Source organism: Diabrotica undecimpunctata, chromosome 11, assembly GCF_040954645.1.
Source record: "Diabrotica undecimpunctata isolate CICGRU chromosome 11, icDiaUnde3, whole genome shotgun sequence".
In the NCBI taxonomy this organism is placed as follows: domain Eukaryota; kingdom Metazoa; phylum Arthropoda; class Insecta; order Coleoptera; family Chrysomelidae; genus Diabrotica; species Diabrotica undecimpunctata.
This window is the reverse complement of record NC_092813.1, coordinates 28,179,159-28,186,658: the sequence shown is the minus strand read 5'-3', so window position 1 is coordinate 28,186,658 and position 7,500 is coordinate 28,179,159.

The following is a 7,500-nucleotide window of genomic DNA, read 5'->3' as shown; positions in this document are numbered from 1 at the left end:
TTTTTTTATTGACAAAAATTGAGAAATTTTTATTGAAAAATTATACAGATTCGCACCAGGGAAATCAACACGTGAGCAGATATATATCACCAGACAAGAAAATAGGAAAAGCGCGAGAATAAATATTCCAATGCTGTTCTGTTTCGTTGATTACACAAAGTCTTTCGATTCAGTACAATGGGATCCCATCTGGAGTATAATAGGAAATATGGAAATTCATTACCACCTAGTTAACCTGAAAATAAATGTGTATAACTGAGCCAAAGTTGAAGTACAGGGAACATAACAACTTCACATAGAATAGAGTCACCAATTCCGCATTGCGGCGCCTTCTCCATTCTCCTGTCAATTCATCTCTTTGAGGTCTAAATATCATTCTGAGAACCTTCCTTTCAAATACATATTTCAAATTTAATCCATTTCAAAAAAATATTCAAATGCCTTTGCAAAACAAAGAAAGGCACTAGACAAGGCTGCATACTATCACCATGTAGCGAGATTAAATAAAACGAGCGGTTCGAATTTATATAAATATATTTCATCACCTACTTCTTAGGTTTCATTCTTGCATCGAGAATCGTATTGATCTTTCATTCTGTCACTGGCTAACTGGATGTATTGTCGGGCAAGTTCATGAATGTTGTTCATTCTTAACTTCAGGCGGTCGACATAATCTTCGCTTGCAACATGTTCTGCGGAAGGTCTGCAGCCAAACTCTAGGTCGCAGGGTAAACGAACTTCACGACCTAACATCAGGCAGGTTGGAGTCTGGCCTGTAGTTTCATTCACGGCCGAGCGGTAGGCCATTAGGAATAAATGAATATGCTGGTCCCAATCTCTTTGATGTTCTGATACAACTTTGGACAGGTGTTTACCCATTGTTCGGTTCATTCCCTCGAACATTCCATCTGATTGAGGATGCAGGGGTGTCGTTCTGGTCTTATTGACACCAATCAATTTACAAACGTTTTGGAAAAGGGTTGACTCGAAGTTCCGCCCTTGGTCAAAGTGGATCTCCAAGGGAACACCAAATCGGCTAAAGAATTCTTTAACAAGTACTTCTGCAATGGTAGCAGCTTCTTGATTTGGTATCACATAGGCCTCAGTCCATTTCGTAAAATATTCCATGGCTACCAGGATATATTTATTTCCAGCATTTGTCTCTAAAAGTGGACCTGCAATGTCGATTGCTACTCTTTCCATAGGACTACCAACATTGTACTGTCTCATGGGTGCCCTCTTTTTACCAGCCGGACCATTACTGGTTGCACACAGTTCACATTTCCGGCACCATCTTCTTAGATCATCTTTACAGTTCACCCAATAGAACCGTTCTCGAACCTTTTGCAGAGTCTTTGTGATACCAAAGTGTCCACCTGATGCACCGTCATGCAACTGACGCAATACTTCTGACACTTTACTTTTAGGTACAATCAACTGAAGCTTAGTCTCTGTACCTACCAACATCGTTCTCAAAGGTTCTATACAGAAGATCATCTTTCAGCACTAGGCAATTCCATTGGCTCCAGTAACACTTGACTTCTGGACTACATGCACTAATGTCTTGCCAAAAAGGTCTTTCACTTCGACGCATCCAATCCAATACTCTTTTTATACATGGATCATCTGCTTGAGCGTCTTGTAGCTGTTGAGGCTGCCATTGATCATTAATGACGGTGGTTCGTCTCACGGGGCAAAGCCGTTCTTCTAATTTAAGACAGTGATTACAATTTGCACTGCACGGCCGTCTCGAAAGGGCATCAGCATTTGAATGAACTCTGCCAGCCCTGTGTTCGATCTCGTAATCATATTCTTGTAATCGTTGTAACCATCTTGCCATCTGGCCGTCTAGATTTCGGAATTGTAGGAGCCATTTTAGAGCAGCGTGATCCGTGCGAAGAAGAAACTTTCTGCCATACGAGTATTTATGGAAATGCTCGCAAGCCTTTACTACGCCTAACAATTATCTCCTAGTAACGTAATGCAATAGTTTCTTACTGGTTTCGACAAGACTTTGCTAAAGTAAGCGATGACTTTCTCCTGTCCATATTGGATTTGGGAGAGAATAACTCCTATTGCACTGTTGCTTGCATCGGTGTCCAACACAAATTTTCCTGCCTGCCTAGGGTAGCTTAAAATCGGTGCGTGGTCAGAGCCATTTGTAAGTGTTCGAAAGCTCTTTGACACTCTTCGCTCCATGTAGATTCTTTGCCTTCTTCTGTCAACTTTGTTAATGGCTTGGAGATGTTGGCAAATCCTTTGACAAAACGTCGCTAATATCTACATAGGCCAAGAAAATTTATAATTTCGTGTTTATCTCTTGGTACAGGCCAATCCTTAATTGCTGCAAGTTTTTCAGGATCAGCTGTTACACCATTACTTGCTACAATATGTCCCAAGTACTTCACTTCTCGTCGAAACAAGTGACATTTCTTTGGACGTAACTTCAAATTCGCTGCCCGCAATCGTTGAAAGACTTCTGTTAGATTCTTTGATGGTGTCTTCGGCTTCATCTCTTTTCGCAAATGGAAGTCGTCTAGGTTGTTGTTTGATTGGCTGAGCGTCTCCCTTATTAATTTTATGCTTTACTATGCTTGTTTTGCCATTATCCTTCTTATTCAAGGCAAAAACATCTTGAAATTCTATCAGCATAGATTTCACTTTTTTAGTTCGTTCATCATCAAAATCTTGGCACGTTTTAATCATCGTCTCAACAAGCTGCTTTGGATACTTAGATTTCGACGTTTTCTCATTAGTATTCATGGAACAAATCGAAGCCACGGGAACACACTGTCCGATCAAAGTTCTTTTAATTAACTTAATAGCAGTTCCCTTTAAATTCATAACTCTTACAGGAACGACATCTCGAATTCTCACCAAAGCTTTTGCCGTTAGGAACTCGGCATTATTCACATCTTCGACCATCCTTAAACTTCCCTCTCGGCAGTAACCATCAGGTCTGGTCATCACAATTTTCTCACTATTACCGGGTATTGTTACGTCACAAGTAGTTATTAAGTTGATAACATCTTCTTTGTCTTCATGAAACGGCAACTATTCACCACTGATCTCGAGAACTCCATCTTTGACATTCAATACAGCCCCAACTTTCCTTTGTAAATCCATCCCCAATATGAACTCATCGAAGATATCTGCAATTAATACTCTATGTTTCACTGTGGTCTGGCCAATGGATACTGACATATTAGCCTCGCCATATGTATTAATTATCTCACCAGTTGCTGTTCTAAGTTTTACTGTTGCAGGCGATAATTTAAGATTGCCTCGTACTACTTCTGGCCGTGCAATAGTTCTCGTTGCACCTGTATCTACCAAAAACGATCTACATTTTTTATTGATACGACCCTCGATGTACAAGCTATGAATTCCACCTGAGGGCGTAATATTCACAGTTACTATGGGGCTGTGTTTTTCGAGGTCGGCAGTTGCCCCTTGGTGTCGACCCGTTCTAGTTTTCCGACTGTTGTATCATTTTCTTGCAATAACGGGGAATGTGACCTACGTCACCACAATTCCAAATCTGGGCTCGCGTCTCTTCGGCATCGTGTTACGAACTACTTTTCGTACCATTTCTTCTAGACGTTCATCGTTTGGTTCGTCGCCTTCTTCAATGGTTCTTACTCGATGGCTCCGTGATGTTTGACTAGCTGTTTCATGTTCCAAGGCAATAGCGAGCGCTTCATCTAGAACTTTCGGTCTTGCTAGTAGTAAAGCTTTCTGTAATTCACTTTCTCTTAACCCATTGACGAAGGTATCTACAGCAATTTCTTCCAAAATGTTGTCTGGTACCTCCGGATAAGCCAACCGCACTATACGAGCAACATCTGCTTCAAACTCTTGCCAATTTTCACTTGCTCGTTGAATTCTACTTCTTAGTTGCGCCTTGTAGACTTGTTGGAGATGGGCATCTCCGTAACGTTTGACTAGTCGAGTGAACAAGGTCTGGTAACATTTTTCTTGACGCTTAGGAATCGATTTTAGTATATCTGCAGCATCACCTCGTAAAGCAGCAGTCAAGAAAACAGCCTTTTCTTGTTCTGTCCAATGATTGGCTGTCGCAATAGCTTCAAATTGTCTAAGGTATATGGACCAAGAGGACTTTCCATCAAATGGTGGCAATTTGAATCTCATATTATGTGTCGTTTCGTCTCTAGGTGATTCTTCTTTCACTACCGGATCTAAGGCTATTGTATTAACTGGTGGTAGCACTTTTGTGTTAGTTATCATACTCTCTAATTGTTTGATCTTCTCTTCTACGTTTTTTATCTTGTCGTTTACATTTTTCTGTATCATATCAAATGTTCTTGAGACTTCTTCAAATTTCTCATTGTTTTGATTACATACTTCGACGAATCTTCTAGACATATTTTCGAATTTCTCGTCGTTTTGTCTAGCTGTTTCTTTAATAATTTTAGAATTTTCTTCAATTTTTTTAGAAGTTTCTTCAATTATCATTTGCGACACATTTTTTATTTTCGTTAAAACTGCTTCTTCTGCTGACTGGAACTGGAATGTCTCTGGATCTTCTTCATTCTTGTTGAGAACAGTCTTCAATCGTTCTTGGAGTATCTTCTTGGACCCGCTGCAGTCTTCATCGCGTTCTTCCAGTTGCTCACGCAACTGTTTTACTGAAAGTTGTACTAGCAGCATCTTCGGTCAGGCACACACGTACGATGTTCCCGACGAACAATACTTTTCAAAAGTTCAAAAGTCTTTTTCAAAAGTCACTGCTGAATTTATTTGCAAACCCCACACCTGAGACCAACTGTAGCGAGATTAAATAAAACGAGCGGTTCGAATTTATATAAATATATTTATTTATAGTTTACAGTTCGGTACTCTCTTATCAACTAAACTCTACTTCTAACATCGCGTCATATATATACCAAAAGTATTAAGTTCCAGAACATTCGGGAGTTGTCCCACCTCTAATTCGCCTAGGTGACCTGTTGTTCTGTCTCTCACTCGATGGATCGCGAATGTTCTTGATGCCTTGTTAGAGTTGTAACCGTTATATGAGCCATGCCAAAAGCATGTTCGTAACAACCATTATTATACAGGGTGGTCCTTAAGTAATTGTAAAAAAGAAACCGTAATTCTACGCTTTAAAATATTACGATTTAAGCCAAATTGCTTTAATGAAATGTAGGTATTAAGAAAGATACGTGGTGTTAAAGGGGAAATTACAAATTTTATTTTTCGCTAGAGCTTTCAGGTTTGTGAACATTTGTGCATAAAAATTTAGAACTAGGTACTATTGAATATAAGGAATTATAATTTTATGCATACTTTGATATAGCTGATAGAGGGGACACATATGCTACATATGTAGCATAAATTTGCACCTAACCTTTTTTGCTCCTCAAGTTATCGATATTTGTGACAAAAAATATTAAAGATACATTATTTTACCAAAAAAAGGTATACCTGTTAATAACTTCAAAACTCAACAGTTTTCGAGATAATCGTCAACTGCATAATTCTGATGTAATGCAATTACTTCAGGCAACGAAAGAAAAAACATCAATACTTCTAAATTTTGGTATGCAATACCTTTAATAAAGTTAATAGTTATCAAAATATTAAATAAAATAAATATATCAGCAGGGTAATTTGTAAAAGGATTTGACAAAATAACAGAATAATTGGATTTTACATCAAACATTTTACGTTTTATATTACATTAAAATCATAATCAAAACATTTTCTTTACAAACCAAATTAAGAAATGGTTAAACTAAATAACATTAAACTTTTTGTCAAAGTAAGTGTTCGATATGTTTACCATTTTCTTTAATTCATTTGTCAGTACATTGCATAAAAGATCATCTTAAATTAAAGAGCATCATTAATTCTAAAGAAACTGCTGCAGTATTTATTATAGGTGTTATACGTATAATATTAAGTACTCTTTTCGGATTTTAATTATATTAATATCTCACCATATGACCAAGGAATATGACTACCACGAGTCCACGAGCAATCCAACGTTAAGGAAAGTTTGTATTTAAGTATGTTCTCACTGCCCTCTCCCTATAATGTGGTAGTGTACCATTTTGCATAAACGTCATATTTCTCCTTAAATTTGATAACAATTCTTTCAATAAATAAATAAAATCATTTTATAAAAAATGTAAATAAATCTTACCATTGAAATTACAAGGTAATTCGCATGTCTGTAAAAAATGATTAATCAAACCAAACGTCTATTTAAAATTCAGGTTGAAAATGCCGTTTTCTCTTAATATGAGGACATTCAGTATATCAGAAATGATTTTTCTTTAAATTAGAAAGATCGTAGTGAGTAAATGTAGCTTCGTTCGTAAAAATATTCTATCGACGAAGGAGTGGTCAAGATTTTACTTGTTTCGGATATCATTTGCAAATCTACATGTTAAAGGTAATTCTGCTGAAAATAGATTTTGCATACGTATAAAATGGGAAGGATGAAAAAGCTTACGCGTCGTCAACGCGAACCATTACTTCATCTTCCTGATCAGGCGTAATGATTTTCGGTCGGCCTAAGTTGTCACGTTTAGGACGAAATGAACCACTTTCACCTAAATTCCGAAAGAGATGTTTAAAGGCTTGGTGATTAGGTTGTAGCCTGTTTGGGTATTTTTTTAAATATTCCTTCGCATATCCATATTATAAAAATTATTATGTCCTGGGCATTTTCTGTTTTTCTTTAATAAACCAAAATAAATTAGATGTTACAAAAATCACTGTTTAATCGAAACAAGACTTATTTTTAGTTATCAAAAGTATTCGTGATATCAGCCTACTATGTTAAAATTTCCCCTAATGCATTTGGGTTGCCTACTGGCGTCAAAACTGCCTTCAAAAAAGGTAGTAGGTACAGTAGCTGGCACTGTAGACTAGCTCGAAACTTCTAACCATGTTTTCTATATTTGTAAATAATATTTTTAACATTTAATAAAGTTATTTTATTATTTATTTATTATTTATATTTTAAACAAATTATATTATATTAAAAAAATTCAATAAATTATGTTTGCTAGTAGCGCCACCCGCTAACGTATCAACAAAATACAGACCCGTCAAAGTGAGACTAAATATTAAGTTAATAATAAAATAAATTAATAAAATATAAATTTAATATTCAATCAATAATTTGATAGTAAATTTAATTATTATATAAAATAAATAAGATTTTAAAAATAAAATTTGATTATAGTTTAAAAGGAATTTATTAACAAGTAGCATTAAAAAATATATGATGACTAGAAACGAATTAATAAAGAGTAGTACATCGATGTGAAGCCCGTTATATCGTGAAGCTGCTCGTGACGCCGTCTCTTCCGTAAGGCTCGTCTCAGGATTTTACAATAAAGAAAAATTAATACAACGGCAGTATACAAACTTATGTAAGCGATATAGAAAGGAAATTGTAAACATAAAGACGGCCAACTTCTGAATACGAACACGGCACCTAAAGAAGAAGATGAAGCTTCTCTT